The following is a 21,371-nucleotide window of genomic DNA, read 5'->3' on the forward strand; positions in this document are numbered from 1 at the left end:
CTTTGTGAACCTCTTCTTGGAGCCATGATGAAATGAGCCTATAAAATATACCTCCTATCTACTAGGCATCCTAGGTGGCATATGACATGTGTAGCATGGTCAAAAGTGACCTTAGTCATAGTATATCCCATGAGGTGTCATTCTACACATAGTAGGTGCACTTTGGAGTAATCATGGACCTAGAAAAATCCCTTAGAAAAATGGTTACGAGTTTGTTTGATGTCATCCATGATGTATGTCAAGCTCTCTCTCAATTTTTTATAAATCTACTCTTGAGGCTTATGGCGGCAAGGAGAAGATATTTGGAGAAAAATCTAGAAGAACCTCTAGATATTTCTTGAAGTGAAAGATCTAGAAGAACCTATAGATATTTCTTGAAGAGAAAGATCTAAAAACTTTGAAGATAATTTTGAGATATTTTGAAAAGAGAGACACTTGTCACACAAATCCCTTAGATATTTCTAAGCTTCTTCAAGAGGCAACTTCACCTATAAATAGAGCCTCTTGCCCCTCACTTGAGCATCAAGCAAACCATCAAGCAATCAAGCGCTCAAGCAATCCCCATAATCAAGCCACTCTATCAAGCTATCACCCAACCTCCTAACCATCTCCGTGAGGAAAACTTTCTCTCAATTTCAGCCCAACACATCTTGAGCTTGCTACTTCATGCTTCAATCCTTCTATCTCCTCACTTGTAATACTCAGACACTCTATGTAACCTTCTTTCATTAATAAAGACGCATTGTTGGTGGCTTGCAAACGGTGTTGGGGACTACTACGCATCATCTACTTCATCAAGTTGACTACAATACCACAAAGTCTTGAGGTGTGCTTCACTTCTTTGGCTTGAGCTTGTGTGGGTCTTTGTGTGTTGGTTGTCTCTCTTATCTCTTTCCTCCATTGTTTGATTGCTTTTTAAACTTCCTTAGATGAATAACCCCAATGGTGTAACTTTTTAACCCTTTCACTTTGTGCAACATATTAGAATTAACGTTTGTATTAGCCGTAAAATCCACTTCCAACAGAGAATTGTGTTACTCTTTGGGCCGAAAAGACTGCAAGAAATTCTTCTTTCTCCACGTCCTCTTATTTTGTCACTACTAGACTACTCTAATTCTTTTGATGTGCACATATTTATTCTCCTCTAGGGGTTGAGTCTTGCTTTCTTAATATTACTATGAACCAAGAAGACTTGTATACACGGCTCACTCCTACGCTAGGCAAAATATCTACATCTTTGTAAGCACTAAGTTACAGTTTCAAAGAACCATTCGCAGTCTATTTGGAGCACAACGACTTGTTGTTATAAATGCATCAGTGAATCCTTTCATCTTACCTTTGATTAGATACCATCAAAGCCTTGATGTTTTCATCTTTGTTTTGTTTTGAGGGTTGCACGTGTGCTTATGTGTGTGTCTACGTATAAGATTCCAATGGTGGCTACACACAATGTATTTGCTATAAACACTAAGCTTGCTTAAGTGAAAAGCTTCACGGTCTCCCCACAAACCCTCACAACTAGAGGCTCGGAGCCTTCCTGGCAAGACCGCCAACTCTTTGACAACATCTGTGTACTTAATTAATTGGTCACCCTCAATGGTATTGGATGGAGGAGTTCCAGAAGACGCATGGACTGGTAAATGGGTGAATTATGCATTTCTCAAAGTGTATGGGTGCGAGGCTTTCATGCACATAGATAAAATTCTAAGGTCAAAGCTAGATGCAAATTCCAAAAGTGTTTCTCCATTGGGTATGGAGAAGCTGATTTTGGGTATCACCTATGGATTACTGAAGATGGTAAAATATTTAGAAGTAGGGATGTAACTTTCAACGAACAAAATATGTGCAAAGATTACTTAGAAAGAAAATAAACAAAAGAAGTGGGTGATGAGTACATGGAGCTTGAGGATGGTGAAGATTCAAGGAGTGCAAACGATCACAACGTGCAGCAATGTAAACCAAATGAGGAGCCTCAACTTATTCCCCAAAGATCTACAAGAGCAAGTAGACCTCTAGAAAGGTTCATTCCTTCCTTCAACCATCGCTTGGTCTCAAATTCTGGAGAGCCCGAATCATACAAAGAAGCTATGCAACACAAATTCAAAGAAGAATGGTGGATGAAGAGCATGCAAGTGGAGATGGACTCATTACATTGCAACCAAATATGGGAGCTGGTTGAGTTACCCAAAGGTAAGCGGTCACTACATGACAAATGGGTATATAAGCTGAAGGAAGAAGAAGGTAGGAAGAAAAGATACACGTGAAGGCTTGTGGTATTAACTTCAATGAAATATTTTTTGTTGTTGTAAAAATGAACTCAATTACGCTTGTCTTAAGCCTTGTGGTTGCTCATGACTTAAATCTTGAGCAAATGGATCTAAATACAGCATTCTCTCATGGTGACTTAGAGGAGGAAATTTACATGCTTCAACCAAAGGGTATGAAGTAAAGGGTAAGGAGAAAATGGTTCGCAGATTAAAGAAAAGCTTGTATGGTCTAAAGCAAGCATCAAGACGTTGGTACTTGAAGTTCAATGGATGGATGCTAGATCACGAATTCAAAAGATGCAACTCAAATCAGTATGTCCATACAAAGAGTTTGGGCGATGGGAAGTTCATCATCCTAATATTGTATGTCGATGACATGCTAGTTACAAGTGCTAACATGCAAGACATCAAAGACCTAAAAGAGGAGCTATCAAAATATTTTTCAATGAAAGATTTATGTGCTGCAAAGAGGATATTGGGTATGAAGATATCAAGGGACGGGATGACAAAGACAATAAAGCTATCTCAAGAGGATTACATCAAAAAGGTACTAGAAAGGTTTGCAATGCAAGATACAAAATTAATTTCTATACCTTTGGCTAGTCACTTTAAACTAACCAAGGATATGTGTCCAAAAACACAATAGGAGATAGCCTATGTGTCTAAACTTCCATATGCTATAGCGGTAGGTTCTCTAATGTATGCTATGGTCTAGACAAGGTGAGCCATTGTACATGCAGTGGGAGTTCTAAGTATATTCATGGACAAGAGCATTGAAAAGCTCTAAAGTGGTTACTTAGGTATTTAAAAGGGACAACAACAAATTCTTTGTATTTTGGAGGCACTGATATTTTCTTGCAAGGAAATGTTGATGCAGATATGGTAGGTGACAAAGATAATCGAAGGAGCACTACTGGCTATGCCTTCACATTTGGAGGTTCATTTGTATGATGGGCTTCAAAACTACAGAGTGTGGTCTCACTTCTACCATGGAAGCAAAGTATGTAGCAGTGACAGAGGCAAGCAAATAAATTTTGTGGCTTCATGGATTCTTAGAGGAGCTTGGATACAAGAAAAACAATTGTGTCTTGTATAGTGATAGCCAAAGCGCCATCCATCTTGCAAAGAATTCAGCCTTTCACTCAAGGAAAAGCACATTGAGGTGAGATATCACTTCATACGCACTCTTTTGGAAGAGGGACAACTAAAGCTAAGAAAGATGCACACAAGTGAAAATCATGCAGACAAAGGTAGTCAACAAGGAGAAGTTGAGCTTTTTCTCATCTTCAGTTGGCATTGAGGGATAAGAAGCCAGAATGGAAAGTAGTCACAGCTTTAGGGTATAATCCCTTTGTAGCCTACTTTTTGTTTGAAGTACTAAATCCATTGAGTGGTTGCTTTCCCGTGCATGTAGCCCACATTGGGTGAACCACGTATATCATGTTCTCTCTCTCTCTCTCTCTCTCTCTCTCTCTCTCTCTCTCTCTCTCTCTCTCTCTTGTGTGAAAAAATATCTCTCTCCATTAAGTAAACTACTCTAATATCTACCTAGCTACGTCCTATTTCCTAACAACCATGTGGCAGCACAATTGTCCTATATGCGATGTGAGGGCCATGGACCGGGTATATATAAAGTCAATACTTCCCATTAGCATCACAAGAGGGAGTGGGAGCTTAGGGGGGACACTAGCTATGGTGGCCCCTCCTCCTTCCTCATGCGGGTGTTGCTCCATGGCATGGTGGTAGTGGTCGTTGGAGGTCGTCTATCTTCGAACGGGCGTCCTGGCGTTGCTTGACACCGAACATGGTGGGCAATGCAAACTCATGGCCGATTCTAACAACAAGGTGGTGCACACGCAAAAATACTAAAAGAAGTGGAACACTTGTGTGAACAGAATCTAAATTTGAAAAAAGTAGAAAATTCCCTTTTTGTACACACCTTGGAAAGCGTGCAATAGTTTTTTTTGGATTGCATGAAGTGTACGAGTAGGCTTCAAGCCATGTTTTACAAGAAGAAACTATGTTAATGTTTTGGGATGGCAAACATACCATTTTTTAGTGCATTTTTTAGTGCATTTCCCCTCTTCTTTTCCTTGAGTCTCTTGTGCTTGTGTGTCAAACAAGTGCATGTATCTACCTCCCAATTTGTGCATGTGTGCAAAGAGAGAGCAAAAGAGAGGTGTGTTTGTGCATGGTGGAAAATTGAATCAGTGGTTTTGTGTGTCAAGTTGTGTTTTTTGCACAGTGTGTGTGCTTTAGATTGTGCACAGTTGAAAGTTTGCAAGCAGATTGTGCTTTTTTGAAGGTGTTTTTTGAGAGGATAAGGGTCGCCCTAAGCTAGATAGGGGCATTTGTGTGTTGGGTGTGTTCTCCATTCCCCCTCTCCAATGTGATCCATGATAGTGAGAGGGTAATTATCTATTATAGTTGTAGCATTCACCTTCTTGAGATTAACACATACTTTCAATTTTCTATTTTTCTTTGGCACCACCACAATTGGGGACACCTAGTCAATGTGCTCAATTTCATAGATGAATTTTGCTTCCTTGAGTTTTTTTATCTCTTCCTTGATCTTTTTTGCAAAGGTTTCATTATAAGTATAGGGTCTTTTTCTACTCGGCTTAGCATCATCTTGGGTATTGTATGCTGACAGATATCAGGATCCACTCCCTTGAGATCTTTATAAGACCATGCAAAGACATTCCTATATTCCTTTAAGGTTTTGATGAGGATCTCCTCTTCTTATTCCTTGAGAGAGGTCATTTTATTTGTATAAGCATGTTTTGGTGCTTCCCCAAGTTCCGGTAGGTCAATATTTTTGGCATTTTATGGCCCCTCGTAGGGATTTTCTGATTTCCTAGGTTGTCTCATGGGTTGCTCTACAATGATATTTTGGTCATGTCGAGTGTACTTCTCATAATGTGATGGAGCACTTATAGCCCCTTGTTTTTTGAAGAGTGCATGCACGGATGCATGCATGATTGGTGTGCTATGTAAGGAAGGATAAAGCATAGACTTTTTTTTTTGGGGGGGGGGGGGGGGGGGGGGGGGGGGGGGGGGGGGGGGGGGGGGTTCTCAATGAGGATCTAAATACATCACTACTTCTTACTATTCTATATAGCTAAAATAATGATAGACGGTTAGTAGTACGGTCAATGAGATGGGTGTTCGACCAATTGGCAAGAACCCAACAATATCCCACTTGAAGGCCAACGTGGCCGAAGTAGCCTATGTATGTACATTTGTACAACCATGAAGCAATCTTGTGGCTTCATCTTACACCCAACATCTTCATGCAATGTGCAAACTTCTCAGAGGGTAGGCTCTTTGTGAGAGCATCTGTAGGGTTGTCATCTATATGAAGCTTGACTAGCTCAATGTGCTTGCTAGCCAATATGTTGTGCAGTAAACTGTCTTTTAATCCCCCTTTTAGCACAAAAATTTTCAAACTCCTTGGAGACATACTCTCCACCGTTGTCAGTCCGCAACCTCTTGAGTTTCTTGCCAGACTGATTCTCAATGAGTGCCAAACAAAATTGGAACACGGGAAGAACTTGATCCTTATGTTTCAAAGGATATGCCCACACCTTTCGAGTAGAGTCATCAATGGATGTCACAAAATAGATGGCCCCCCCTAGAGATTTGGTTGACATAGGACCACAAACATCACTATGTACTAAATCTAGAGGTTCAGCTCGCTTTTGACCCAATGGTAAGTGGACGGACCTAGTCTGTTTGCCATAGATACAATGTTCACGAATAGAAACGTCAACATAAGACAAGACAGGTAAGTATCCAAAACAAGTCATAGTTATCATTCCTTTTTGGCTAATATGACCTGGTTGGCAATGCCACAACTCAGTAGACGGTAGCTCGGCTATAGATATGTAATCATGACCAACATCGGACACATGCATGGAATACAAGGTGCCCATGCTTTTGACCTCTGAGTACAACAAGATTACCTTTGCATTCTATCCACGAACCATTGCCAAATGTGGTGTTGTAGCTCAATCATCAAGCTGACCAATAGAAAACAAGCTCTTCAACTTGGGAACATGTCTGACATTACATAAAATAAAATGTGTGCCATTCCTTAGGTGCAATTTGATGTTTTCAACACCCTCAATGTCTAGTTCATAAGCATCACCAAGTCTCACTTTGCCACAAGAGTGAGAATAAGTAGAGAACCACTCTCTATGTGGTGTCACATGGAAACTCACACCAGAATCTACTACCCAATTATGTGCATACTGCGCATCTTCTGTAACAAGAGCCTCGACATGTAGATCTGCTCTACGAAGACCAATACGTCAGAGGTAAGTGGCATAACAACCGTTGGAAGAGTCTCTACAATAGGAGCATTTGAAGACTCTAGCACATTGATCTCCTCTAACTTTGCTTTGCCCTTGTTTGAATCATCATACTTAGAAGTGTCACCGAATTGTTTATCCTTCTTGCTTTGTTGCCATTTCCTGCAATCCTTCTTCACATGTCCTTTTTTATGGCAGTGACAGCACTCGAAATTACGCATAGAACCCTGAGACTTACTGCGTGAGCCCCCACGTTCCTTGCTTTTGGCACAACTTTGAATGTGACCCCTCTGTCTATCACTAGCAACATACGCATCACCATCCTTCTTGCCTTCAAGAGATTTCTTGTGAATCTCCTCGGTAAACAGGCTCCCAAGGATGTCATTGTACACAAGACCAGTACCAAGTGTTGAGTAGTTAATCGCAGTACAGAACATATCCCAAGATGAGGGTAAACTACATAGCAAGAAGATACATTTGATTTCCTCATCGAAGACCAAACCCTGAGTGGTCAACTGAGTGAATGATATTAAACTCATTAATGTAAGTAGAAATAGTGTCCTCTTCCTTCATATGAAGATCAAACAGGTTCTTCATCAAGAAAACCTTACTAGTGGCACTTTTGTTCTCATAACTGGAACACAACTTATCCCATACATCTCTAGCAGTCCTTTCTCCAACTATAATAAAGTACACAGATTCGACCAAATGCAAACGGAGGGTGCTGGCCTTTTTGTATGAGAACATCTTGAATCTACTCTTTCCAGATAGCAAAATTCGTTCCATCAAATTTTTGGATATTGTAAATATCCTTTTCACCGCTAGATGACATGGCTGCAAGCTAAAGATAATGTGGCAATAAACACTGGTAATTCTGGGGGAAATTTGGCAGAGTTTTTTCAAAAAAAATTGAAAGAATATCAATCCAAAACTGTCACAAGAGATCAGTAACGCATCAAAAGTAATGCTCTCATAGCATAAGACAGGTGCATCAACCACTAACTATGCATAAAAAGTCAAAAGCTGGCCTAAGACTTCCAATACATCGTCAAATGCACCTAGCCCTCTCTATACATGTCCTATGGTGAGGCCACAAAAAGGGATACTCTAGCAACCTGTATCACCGAAAGAATCTCAACATTTGAGAATAAATAAACCTCACGCTATCGACCCTCTTGCACAAACAACTTTGAAAGGGGGGCAAAACCCCAAGACACCTGCTGGAAACGCTCTTGAAACATTGAATTTACCGATGCCGAAATCGAAAACCTGTATGCACATTTGAAAGTGTGTGCACACGGACGCAAAACGGCGAGCACAACCTTTCTCTCATAACAGTTGAAGGTGCCGTGGGAAGCGTGTGCGAGTGCAAGTGCGAGAGCCGAGAGAGAGAGAGAGAGAGAGAGAGAGAGAGAGAGAGAGAGAGAGAGAGAGAGAGAGAGAGAGAGAGAGAGAGAGAGAGAGAGAGAGAGAGCTCTCTTGGTGGAGCGCACAGTAACATGCAACTCCTTATTCACTTTGTATTAAAGAATAAGTATATATGTAGTTAAGTTAGTAGATGGGTTAGTAGTAAGTGGGATGTCAGGCCAGTTGGCCAGAATCCCAACATGGATATGCATAATATTTTCTATTCACATTGTATAAGGTTTTGGACTCATTGGGAGTTCCAAATTGTATATGCTAGAGGGCTCAACTTATTCCCATAGTAGGAAGGCTTATAGTGCATGCCTTTATTAGAAAGTCTTTTAGCAAAGAGGCTTCATTTTTTAGAGTATCCATTCTTGAGAGCTCACTCTTAAGTGGTCTTAGATGGCTTAGCCTTGAGCTTAATGCCCATGCTTAGAAGGCTAGTGCTAATCCTTTGTAATAAGAGAAGCACTTCTTGATTAATCTAATCTCTACTTTCTTCATTAGTTTTAATTCTTCTATATCCCATTATGTCATGTAGTTTCACCTTCTTATTATTTTAGATTTGAGTGTGTGGTGATGACTACTTGATTATTGACCACTCCTATCATTCTATGAGTACTCAATTTGTGATGTTTAACATCTCTAATTATGTAGATTAAGTGGGTTCTTAATCTTGTGATTAGAGTATATACCCTATTGTTTGCTCATGTGTCGATGGGTTTAATGACACTCATGCACCATTCACCCTTGTGTGTGGTGCTTTTGATTAATTACTTTGATTGGCATGTGGTGATTGGAGAGGCCAACACCAATGCAATTAGTGTGTGCTTGTCAAGAGAATGCTTTGAGATTCAAGTCTATGGCAAGTTGGACTTTGATGGGCTTTATGTGTATAGGTGATGCTTGATTGATGATTATGGTGTGATTAGAGTTAGTGATTCATGATTAATCTCTATTGCATTGGAAGCGCATTCTCTTGTTCAATACATCCAATGATGGTAATGCCTCCAAGCTCTAGCCGGGTTGTCGATTCATGGATTGATAATTTTGTTGGTCTTGGGTTGTGATTAGGTGATGCTAAGATGATCCCCAACATTTGGTGCCGTTATCGGGGATCGATAACCTAAGCTAAGAGTAGAGGATGCTTTGATAATTTCATCGGTTTTTTAGTGTGTTTAACTCAAATTAGTGTGACTTGATCATGTTTATGCAAGTAATTGAGTTATGAATACCCCAAACCCGTACTTTCACTAATTTCTCACTAACCATTACTAATTTCGCTTCATTTCCATGCTAATTGTACTAATTCCATACTAACTTTTACTAATTTTTAACTAACTTTGCTAACCTAACCGCTAACATTTGATGTGTATTGTATGTTCAATTCCCTTATAAGAGGTAGAATCAACACTTTTATCAAGTTTTTTTGTGCTAATCCATGCGTAATCTATTGATTTGTGTGGTTGATTTTTTGCCTACAATAATCAATTTTTGGGCCGAATTGGAAGATCCACACATGTGTGTGCATGGTGAAATCATCACGTGGAGCAAGGATTAGATTGGATGCAATTGATTGTAAGTGCATTGGCCTACTCCATTTAATTTTTGGGTGATTAATTTGATTCCAATGTGTTGCTAATTTATTGCTAAAATTAGGTGTGAATCAATTGACATGCTTTGAGAGCCTAATTTGATTGTTTTAAAATGAAATTGATGGTCAATTCTAACTAATGAATGATGTGAGTGTCAAGATTAATCTTGATTTGCAACAAGAATTCATGTGTGTGTAAATATCAATGTGTGTGTAATGCACCAAAGGGAAAAAAACTGCCATAAAATTCAAGTGTGTGTGCACCTAATTTTGAGTGTGTGCATGCATAGAAATTGAGGAATTGATGATATGTGAATTTTCAATCATGTAATTAATGTGTTTACTAGACAAATTTAATCATTGGATAATCTTAATTGCCTAAAAATTGGGCAAAATTTGAGTGTGTGTGCCCAATTAAAGACCATTGATTTAATGATCGATGGTCAATTGGGCCACCCAAATGCTTTTTGATTGTGAAATGCGCATGAAAAGTGTGTGCAATCATTAGGTGTAAGCCTAAATGCATTGCCAATTGAGCCAATTTTGAACTTTTGTGCTTAATTTTTGAGTGTGTGCATTGCTTGATTGGGTCAAAATAGTGTACCATACATACATTCATTTATGCTTGATCAACTGTGCAATTTTAGCATTGCAATGAGAGATTGATGGATTATTTGCATAAAATTTTGATCTAAATTTGGGTGTGCATGCCAATCCATATCCTATGCAATCCAATTTGTGAATGAATAATTGGAATTTTTTATCAATTATGATGATGAATTGGCCAAATACTTGAGGTGTGTATCACAAATTGGCTTGAAGATTGAGATTAATTACTCAATTGAAGCTCAATTGTGAAGAATTTTTGTATTGACATGCTAATGATTGATCGATGTTATGAACATGTCAATGTTACATTGATGTGTGTGCACAATTGTACCCAAAACTCATGTGTGTGTAGATAAAAAATGACAAACCCGATTGGATTTGGATGATTTAGGCTTTGAGAGATGAGTAATTAATTTTGCAATGATTAAAAATCTGGTTTGAGTTTATCAATGTTTTGTGCCAATTTGGTCTGCATAATTGTGGATATCAGATATGAGCAATTGAGTGCAATGATTGATAAGTGGGATTGACTTGGCAATTGAGGGAAAATTTGTGCAATAATAAAGCATGTGTGCATCTCTTAACAATTGATTGTAAATTGATTCAAACTTTTTCACAAATGGAAAGTTTTTATGCATGAATCGATTGACCTAATTTTTCATGTGTGTAATTCCATTCCCTTTTAAACGAAGATATGGTTTTATGATTATTCAATCGTACTCAAAAGTTGAGATCAATTTTACAGTGCATTGGAACCTAATTGATTGTAATTAATTGATCTTGGCATTATAAAAATTTTGCATTCAATTACATGTGTTTAGACAAGCAAGCCTAATGATTTTTTGATCTACTGAAGAGTGACTTTTTGGGATTAGAATGATGAATTTGCATCATCATTTGGAATTTTGTTGGAGGATGTTAGAGGATGTTGATGGATGAGAGCGTATGCCCATTCTCGAGAAAGCCCTTGTATAAATTTATACTTGGATGCTTCATAATTGAATGAAATGAATGCTTATTTTCATTCCCATGCCCATTATCACTTTTCCGTGCCCCATTGGAACAAGCCCCGAAGGGAAAACTTCAAAAGAAAAACAAAAACAAAAAGAGCTACACTACCCGACAAAAGCCCGCTTGCGACCTTTGAGCTCTTGTAGTCCCATGATCCCCACCTCATCTCTCTCTTGCGCAAATCCTGGCCCCAATTGCTCATGCCCATGATGGCCAGCCTGTCACGACCCCACACTGCCACACTCACTTTTACAATGGAAGGGGCATCATAGATGATGATCCTAAGAACTCGGTATTGCCCGTAGCCGCTAGCAACTTGATCACCATTGACATACACACCCCTTCCCTTTTTGCACACCTTCCCCAAATCCTATTGACTGCATTAACGCCTTCATGGGCTGGCCTACGTTCATTCCTGGTAGCAAGCAAACAAACACACACACACACACACACACACACACACACACACACACACACACACAGACTATTTTTTCAAAAATGCCAAATCATGCATCACGATTGTAAGCGACCTCAGGGCCCTCACCAAATTAGGAAATGATGGTTCTAATCAAGCTACACTGCTATGTGCCACAGCCCGAGTCTCCTCACACCCACATGCGTTCACTGGCCCACCTGCACCTTTAGCAATCACCTTTAGCTGCCTGCTAAACACACACACATGCCCTCGCATAGCAAATGCTCGCCTTGACCTGCCTGAATGATCGGACTCAATCGCTCATCTCCTACGGGCCCGCTAGAACCCATGTCACACACACCCTTCCTTTTCTTGGCGGCCCACACCATATCCAAATTTGAGCTGCCTCCCTCTCAAGTCTGCACGACTCTGCAGCTCGGCAGCTCACTTTTGAGATCACGCTTGCACCCACACACACCCATTCATCTCGGGTTCCATCTGACTGTGTCCTTTTGCTCTACTCGCAAGTCACCAGAACTCACTCACACACCCACCATTCCTCCCTCAATGTCGCCTTCAATTCTCCCCCATAGGATGTTTTCAACAGTAAATGAAATTTAAAAAGTAATAAAAATAAAAGGCTAGGTGTTTTTTGACATCGGAGAGTGTTCCCACCCTCAACCCAACCACACACTTCATCGCGTCACTATCGAGACTTTGAGCCAAAGAAAATTGGATTTAGCCTCAGAATCAAGACAAATGGATTAAAATTGGGATTTGTGGTTTATTGAAAATTTGGAATAACTACATTAAGGAGAGATGTTGTTGTTGTGCATTGTTTTGTAAGCTAATTGAGCGTGCACTTATAATCGTTTCTTTCATGCCTGGTTTGGATGAAGTTGCTTCCGCAAGAATGAGTGACACATGGGCGAGATTGTGCTTGGTATGTGATTATGCATTTCAATGCTCGTGCAAAAGGCTTTCATAGCACTAACATCTGAACCATACGATGACTAGTCAAAGAGGGGTTGACATGGTAGTATATTATGAAATTCCACTATTGAAGAGTCATTTATCATGAGTTGGGTACAAATCCAATGCATTATCTCTCTCACTATTGTCATTCATATACTTGGGGGTTAATGAACTCATAACCAATTTGGCAAGAGCTAAAAATTCCTTTTAAGCTCTCTCTCTTATACTATGTTGTCATATTTGCTATGTAAGAGCAAGGTGTGGGCATGGATAGTCTGGGTGATGATTGTGTGAGTATTTGGCTTATGCATGACTTAATGTTTGGCTTTATTGTAACAAAATCCTCTTTGCACTACAAAGAAAAATTCTTTTTGGCATACATGAGAGCTTTACTTCTGAAAGTATCATTGACATTACATTGATTCTTGGTTGGGACTTTGAGCTTGAATTGGGTATTGTTTGTGCATTTTAGTGCTTGCTCCAAATGCCAAAATCACTCATAGCACTAACCATTGTGTTGGTGTTGAATGATCATATGATTGCATAGCACTAAAATTGAGCTTCTTGAATGACCATGGGAGAGCAATAAAATTTTGGATTTGTTGTGAATTGTTTTAGTGCTTGTATTGAATGACCATATGTTTAAAAGCACTAATAATTGAGTTGTTTTTGAAGGGTTATGGGCAAGCAAGAGCTTTCGATAATCCAAGAGGGAGTCGGCATTGCATCATAGTGCAATATTTTGTTGTTCAGAGACATTCCAATTCTTATGAATAAAAGTTGTATACATGCTAGCTCATAGTTTGGTCTAAAGTGAAAATTTCATTTGAGCTAGTTGATAGTCAACTTTTTTGAAGCTAAATTATAAAATTTCGCTTTCAAGATCCACTTCTTTTCATTTAAAGTTGCATTATTTTTAGCTCTTGGTTTGTTTTAAATTTCACATTTCACTTTAGAAATTAATCAACTTTTGATTATGCATGAGAGAATGTAAAAATTGCAAAATAAGCCTATGTAGAAGCATTATTTCTCTCATTTTTTTATGTGTATGCATAAATTTTCTACTCAAAGAGCATCATGTGCATAACCAAAGGCACTTTTTTTCCCTAGGGTTTTTTCCCCTTGGCATATTTGGGTATTTGAGACCCTAGCATTATGATTTCAATAATGTTTTGTGTGTGTTTTTCTTGGTTTTCAATAATCGGATTTTGGAGCTTGTATTTGTTAACACTTAGCTTCAAGAAGCTTTAAATAAAAGAAATCAAGAGACTTATCTACAAAAAAAATGGATGCTTTGCTCAAGGATGCTCAGAAGAGCATGAATAGGTGAAATCCTTCCATGATATTGCTCTTTTGTTAATCTCTCCATTCTCTGTGCTTGGTAACTTTCATTTTCAAAAGCTATGCATACTAAAGTTTCAACACTTTGCTTTGTGACTATTGAACTCGTGAAAAATTTGGTTTTATGTGTGCTAATCGGGTAATTGGCCTTGACCTTAGACTAATGTAGGATCATTTTTTGTTAGTTATAGACTCTTAGTGATTATCTTAATACTCCATTCATTTTTAACATGACATAGGGTTATGATTAGGCTTTAGTCCCTTAGTCCATTTGCCATAAACATCTCATGAGGGAAGCAATAAAAAAAGTGCTTAAAATAAAACAATGAAGCAAAAAAGTGTCCAAAAAGAGTAGCACAAATGCTACTAGACACATAAAAATGAAAGTTCTACGTTATATTTGTGTCCATGTGAGGCCTAGCACCTTATTGACACTTGGTAGGTGAGGGGGACCACCTTGGCTCGCTTGGTCAAGGCCCTAAATCGATACCCTGGGCTAATAGGGGTTAGCTATCGCCTTGGTAGGCTAGTAGATTCTTGGAACACCTCCTTGAGGGTTCAAAGAGCCGAGAGTCGTAGCTAGACTTGCCTTGGGGTGGTTTCCTTGTATTGTGCTTTACTTTTTTCCATGAAATACCAAAAACAAATCTTCCATGAGCTCCAAAATGTTGTGACAATGTACTAGTAGATTAGGACCTTTTTTATAGCCCGTAGACATGATAGACTTGGATGCTTTATTAAAAGTGGTCATATAGTTTTTACGCTAGCAGGTTTATGAACTTGCATTAGCTTAGGGTCATAATTGATTGCTTGTGTTTCATGTATAAAGCTGAAATTTCAAGTGGTTTAATCTTCATGATAGTTTAGGTGTTTTTTTGCTTTATGTTGTTTAGTTTTTGACTATGATTGACCCATTATAAAAGCAAAAATTCACTTTGCATGATTGTTCACTGTACTTCATGTTTTCTCATCCTTGTTCGCCTTTGATACTCATTACTTGTTTTATGTTTTGCAGCTCAACATTCCTCCATGGACGTGCTTACTACCATGTCTCTGTGCTTTGCTTTAGCAGCACACAAGGATGTGCACCAAATCAAGAAGGGGGGAATGTTAGCAACGGCTAACACATGCTACATCAATTTTGCATCAAGCTAGGGATGTGCTATGGATGTGCAAAATATTTCCTATTCACATTGTATAAGGTCTTTGGCTCATTGGGAGTTCCAAATTGTATATGCTAGAGGGCTCAACTTAATCCCACAGTAGGAAGGCTTGTGGTGCATGCCTTTATAAGAAAGCCTTTTATGCAAAGAGGGTGTTACCATATACATGTGGTAGTGATGTGTGTGAACACACTAGGACCACCGGGGCATTTTTTCCCTCTTTAGGAGGTTTTTTCCCCCGTGCATTGTATATACGCCCATCACTCTAGGGCTATCTATCTTTCCATTGCACACTAAGTAACACACTCTCTATTGTGTGCCTTGAGCTTCCTTCGTCTTCTCCAAGCTGTGTGTGTTTCTCTACAACCCTAATTCCAACAATTGTTATCAGAGCAGGTCACGTCCTCCCGCGCTTAGTCGCCAGCTGCTCCAGCACACGCCTGCTCACCTTCTCTGATTTCAGTGAGCTTTGGCGAGCGTTCGGCCTCCGTTTCCACTACAGTCAGTACTCACAGGCTATTTCGTCATTTTGTGCAGAATTTCTATCAGTGTCGTTTTCTGCATAACAGGTGCCTTACAGTCTTCTACGGTTTGTGCTATATAGCACAGGTTGTTCCCGCTCCTTTTCTCCCATTTTCGGGTAGTTTTCACATCAGGTGCAGCATTTACCATGGCTGACAACAACAACACAAATGTGTTCAAGATGTTTGCTGTTGAGGACAAGTTGGATGGGGAGAACTACCCTATGTGGGCTTATATGATGCAACATGTTCTTGTGTCAAAGGGTGTCTCGAACATTGTGCAGGGCATTGATGTACGTCCTGGTTCTGAGGATGTAGGTGATGTTGAGGATGTTGCAGGTCTTGCTGCAAGGATTGCAGCTGTTAGAGTTGTTTTGCCTACGGCAGAACAAGCTCGTTGGGATGTTAAGGATGCGCAGGCTCATGCATTGATTGCGTTGTCTGTGAAGTGCACCATTGTTCCTCACATCCGTTCAGCAAAATCTGCAAAACACGCTTGGGATATTTTAGCAGGTCTTTATGCAAGCCGCAATGAGGCTAAAATTGCTTTGCTGCGTAAAGAGCTGGAGTCGAAGATTATGCATGAGGAAGATGATATGGACACTTTCCTTGCTAGTGTCAAGGATATCAATGAGCAGCTTATTTCTGCAGGTGGAGTCATTTCAGACAGTTCCCTTGTGCAAACTGTTCTTGATGCCTTACCAGATTCCTACCAGACTTTTGCTAGTACTTGGAGACTGATGACCCAAGGAAATCCAGAAGTTGTCAAGTTTAATGCATTATACACATTGCTGTTGCAAGAGTCACTGTCCAGAAAAAACAGGACTAGACAGCGTGCAGTTGAACAGGCTTTTATTGCTTCTCAAAGAAAGGGTTGGTAACAGCAATGCAGCCACTTCTTATGGTTCTGCTGCGAGTGGCAAAAATTATGTTCCTAATGCTTCTGCTGGCAGTACTCCATCTGGCAATTCTGGTGATAAGGGCAAAAAGAAGATGCGTTGCCATTATTGTAAAGCCAATGATCACTTGATCAAGTCGTGTCCTAAGTTGAAGGCCAAAGAGGCTAAGAAGAAAGAGGGTGGTTCCACTGCAAATGCTGGTTCCACTACAAATGCAGCCATTGTTGAGTCTTCTGTGAGAGGAGACTGTGTTGCTGATGTTGATGCAGAATGGGCTTTTAGCGGAGAGTGCACTTACAATCCTGCTGTCCATGATGCATGCTTGTCAGTTGCTGCAGATTCACATGTGTGGTATTTCGACAGTGGTGCTACAAAGCACATTACCTCACATCGTGAATTGTTTACCTCTCTCGAGTTTGTCCCTCATGGAAATTCTGTCACTTGTGCCAACAACGCCTCTTATCCAGTTCAGGGAGTTGGAAAGATTGTGCTTACTGCTGCTAATGGTAGTTCTTTCACACTTGTTGATGCACTTTATGTACCTGGGATCAAGAAGAATCTCTTGTCTATATCCGCACTTGCTAGACTTGGACTTGTAGTCAAATTTGTGGATGACAGATGTACAGTTCATGATCTTAGTTTTGGTGATGAAATTGTTGCATCTAGGCTTTTGTGCCGTGGGCTGTATAAGCTCACTTTGTATGACAAGTGTGGAAAAAAAATTTCAAATGTTGTTGCAGATTCAAGGGCTATTTCAGATGCAAAACTTTGGCATGCACGTTTTGGTCATCTGAATTTTGCCAGTTTGCTGCGTTTGCAGAAATCTGACATGGTTGCTTCTTTGCCACCTCTTGAAGCACCTGTCAAACATGTTTGTGAAGGCTGTATTTTGGGTAAGATGCAGCGTTCTAAGTTTCCAAAGGATGGTTCAGTTCGGGCCACAAGCAGGTTGCACCTTGTGCATAGTGATGTTTGTGGGCCCATGCAAACTCCGTCCTTGGGCAATTACCTGTACTTCGTGACTGTCATTGATGATTACTCCAGGCATGCATGGGTATTTTCGCTTAAAGCGAAGTCCGAAGTTTTTATGTGCTTCAAACAATTTCTGGCTATGGCTGAAAATGTCTCGAAATGTACTATGGGCACCCTCCGTTCCGATCGAGGGGGGGAGTATATGTCTTATGAATTTAATGCATTTCTGGCTAGTTGTGGGATAAAACACCAATGTACAGTGCCTTATACGCCTCAGCAAAATGGTGTTGCTGAGAGGAAAAACAAGTCACTGACGGAAATGGCACGATGTATGGTCAAAAGTCAAGCTTTACCGCATTCTTTTTGGCTTGAGGCCATCATGTGTGCCACTTATGTACTTAATAGGTATCCTACGAAAGCTTTGCAGTCTATTACTCCATATGAAGCATGGAATGATAGAAAGCCTTCTATTGAGCACATGCGTGTTTTTGGCTGTTTGGCATATGCTTTGGTGCCACAAGTGCAGCGCAGAAAATTGGATGATAAGGCTGTCAAATGTATTTTTGTTGGTTATAGTGGTGAAAGCAAAGGTTACAGGTTGTATCATCCGCAAACAAAACGTATTCTGGTTTCTCGGGATGTAGTGTTTGTGGAAGATTCTGTTCAGCCCTTGCTGTCATGTACTAGAGACAGTAATGTAAGCTCACAGGACATTTATGACACTTTGTTGCCTCTTTTCAGTGGTGGAAATACGAATGCAAGTTCCAATGAGGCAAATGTACAGCCTATGGGGGTTTCTAAAAATGTTTTAGATCAGCCTATTACTGATGCAGATGTACATGATGTACTTGATGAGGAAAGGGCTGAAAATGAGCAGGCTAGAGGTATGCCAAAATGGCTGGTGCACACTTTGCGTGACAGTAAATTGGATGCACCTTTGTCTAGTCGTACTCGTTCAGGCTCTCGCCATGCATCTTATGCATCAGATTGTTATGCTTTGGCTGTGTCTAGCTTACATGATGTTGAGGAGCCTCTGACTTTTGATGAAGCACAGAATTCAGAAAATTGGATGGCTGCCATGCAATCAGAATATGATGCACTTATAGAAAATGACACATGGACTTTATGTGATTTGCCTCCTGGCAAAAAGGCCATTGGTACAAAGTGGGTTTACAAGTTGAAATGCAAACCGGATGGTGAGATCGATCGCCATAAGGCTCGACTTGTTGCAAAGGGTTATGCACAGCAAAAAGGCATAGATTATGAAGAGACTTTTGCTCCCACTTTTCGTATGACTACTGTGCGTTTTCTATGTGCATTGGCAGCTCATTTTGGTTGGGATGTACATCAATCAGACATTGTTACTGCTTTCTTGAATGGTGACATGTTTGAGGAAGTTTATGTAACGCAGCCTCGCAGTTTTGTCATAAAAGGACAAGAGGACAAAGTGTGCAAATGTAACAAGGCTTTGTATGGGTTGAAGCAATCTCCTTGTGCTTGGTATGAGAAAGCTGACTCTCATTTGGTCAAACAAGGCTTTTATAACAGTCCAACAGAAAGCACATTGTATGTAAAGCGTGAGGGTGATGTATTTCTCATCATGGTTCTTTATGTTGATGATTTGCTGATCACTGGACCAAATGAGAGACATATTGCTGAATTTAAGGCTGATTTGAATGCTACTTTCAAGATGAAAGATTTGGGGCTATTGCATCATTACTTGGGTATACAGTTTAAGCAATGTGATGGTGGTATTGCCTTGTGTCAAAAAAGTTACATAGAGACATTGCTATGTAAGTTTGGACTTGAGGATTGCAAACCTATTGCCACTCCCATGGAAACAGGTTTGAAGTTGAGTCTACATGATGCTGGCAATCCTGCTGATGTCACTCTTTACCAAACTGCTGTTGGCTGCCTCATTTTTATTCAACACGAGGCCGGATATTCAGTTTGCAGTCTCACAGGTCAGCAGATTTATGCATAGCCCAGGGTCTAAGCATTCGCAGGCTGTCAAGAGGATTTTTCGCTACCTTAGTGGCACTTTACATCTTGGCTTGTTTTATCCCAAGGGGGGATCATTGCCGCTAGACTTACATGCTTTTTCGGACTCAGATTGGGCTGGTTGTTTTGACACGCGAGTGTCCACAAGTGGTTTTTGTTTCATGCTTGGCAGTTCATGTATATCATGGTTGAGCAAGAAGCAACCTACTGTGGCCACTTCGAGTTGTGAGGCTGAGTACAGGGCAGTCTTCATAGCTACGGTTGAGTGTGTATGGCTCAGATGCCTTATGGCTGATTTGGGTGTTGGACAGGACACTGCCAACACTATCTACACTAACAGTCAGAGCGCATTGGCAGTTGCGAGGAACCCAGTTTTTCATGCTCGCACAAAGCACATTGAGGTGCATTACCACTATGTCAAGGAGAGGCTCTCAGCAGGAGAGATCAGCTTGTCTTATGTGCAAACACAGGACAACCTTGCAGATCTTTTCACAAAGTCATTGTCTCGTGAGAAGCTTGAAGCTTTCCGCAAAGCTTTCGGCTTACTCCCCTTTGTGGATTGATCCTGTCCTCAGGGCATGGCACTTCCCTTTACTCATGTGCCAGCTCTCGTTCACCGCATCACTCCAGGGGGGATTTGTTACCATATACATGTGGTAGTGATGTGTGTGAATACACTAGGACCGCCAGGGCATTTTTTCCCTCTTTAGGAGGTTTTTTCCCCCGTGCATTGTATATACGCCCATCACTCTAGGGCTATCTATCTTTCCATTGCACACTAAGTAACACACTCTCTATTGTGTGCCTTGAGCTTCCTTCGTCTTCTCCAAGCTGTGTGTGTTTCTCTGCAGCCCTAATTCCAACAGAGGGTTCATTCTTGAGTAGTCATTCTTGAGTATCCATTCTTGAGAGCTCTCTCTTGAGTGGTCTTGGATGGCCTAGCGTTCAGCTTAAAGCCCATGCTTAGAAGGCTAGTGCTAATCCGTTGTAATTAGAGAAGCACTTCTTGATTAATCTAATCTCTACTTTCTTTATTAGTCTTAATTCTTCTATAGTCCATTATGTTATGAAGTAGTTTCACCTTCTCATTATTCTAGATTTGAGTGTGTGGTGATGACTTCTTGCTTATTGACCACTCCTATCATTCTATGAGTACTCAATCTGTGATTTTTAACATCTCTAATTAGGTTGATTAAGTGGTTTCTTAATCTTGTGATTACAGTATGTGCCATGTTGTTTGCTCATGTGTAGATGGGTTTAATGAGACTCATGCACCATTCACCCTTGTGTGTGTTGTTTTTTATTAATTACCTTGATTGGCATGTGGTGATTGGAGAGGCCAACACCAATGCAATTAATGTGTGCTTGTCAAGAGAGTGCTTTGAGATTCAAGTCTATGGTAAGTTGGACTTTGGTGGGATTTATGTGTGTAGGTCATGCTTGATTGATAATTATGATGTGATTAGAGTTAGTGAGTAGCAGTAGTGTATAGTGTCAGTATTAGTACCAGTATCGTCTAGTAGTACCAGTAATTACCAGTACCAGTATATATTGTACTAGTACAACCAGTACTACCAGTGCTAGTATAGCAGTATAGCAATAATCGTACCAGTAGTACCAGTACTATCAATATCAATAGTTGAACTAGTACAAGTATTGTGTGTGTGTGTGTGTGTGTGTGTGTGTGTGTGTGTGTGTGTGTGTGTGTGTGTGTGTGTGTGTGTGTGTGTGTGTGTGTGTGTGTGAGAGAGAGAGAGAGAGAATAGAGGCTGGTGAGGGACTTTTTTAAGGTGGCTACAAAGAACATAGGGATGAATGTTGCATGCAATGTGGAGAGATACAAAGACTCACTTCCTCTCATGAGCCATTATCAACTGCCACTA

The sequence above is a fragment of the Adiantum capillus-veneris genome, chromosome 24 (genome assembly GCF_014529385.1).
Source record: "Adiantum capillus-veneris isolate H3 chromosome 24, ASM1452938v2, whole genome shotgun sequence".
Classification (NCBI taxonomy): domain Eukaryota; kingdom Viridiplantae; phylum Streptophyta; class Polypodiopsida; order Polypodiales; family Pteridaceae; genus Adiantum; species Adiantum capillus-veneris.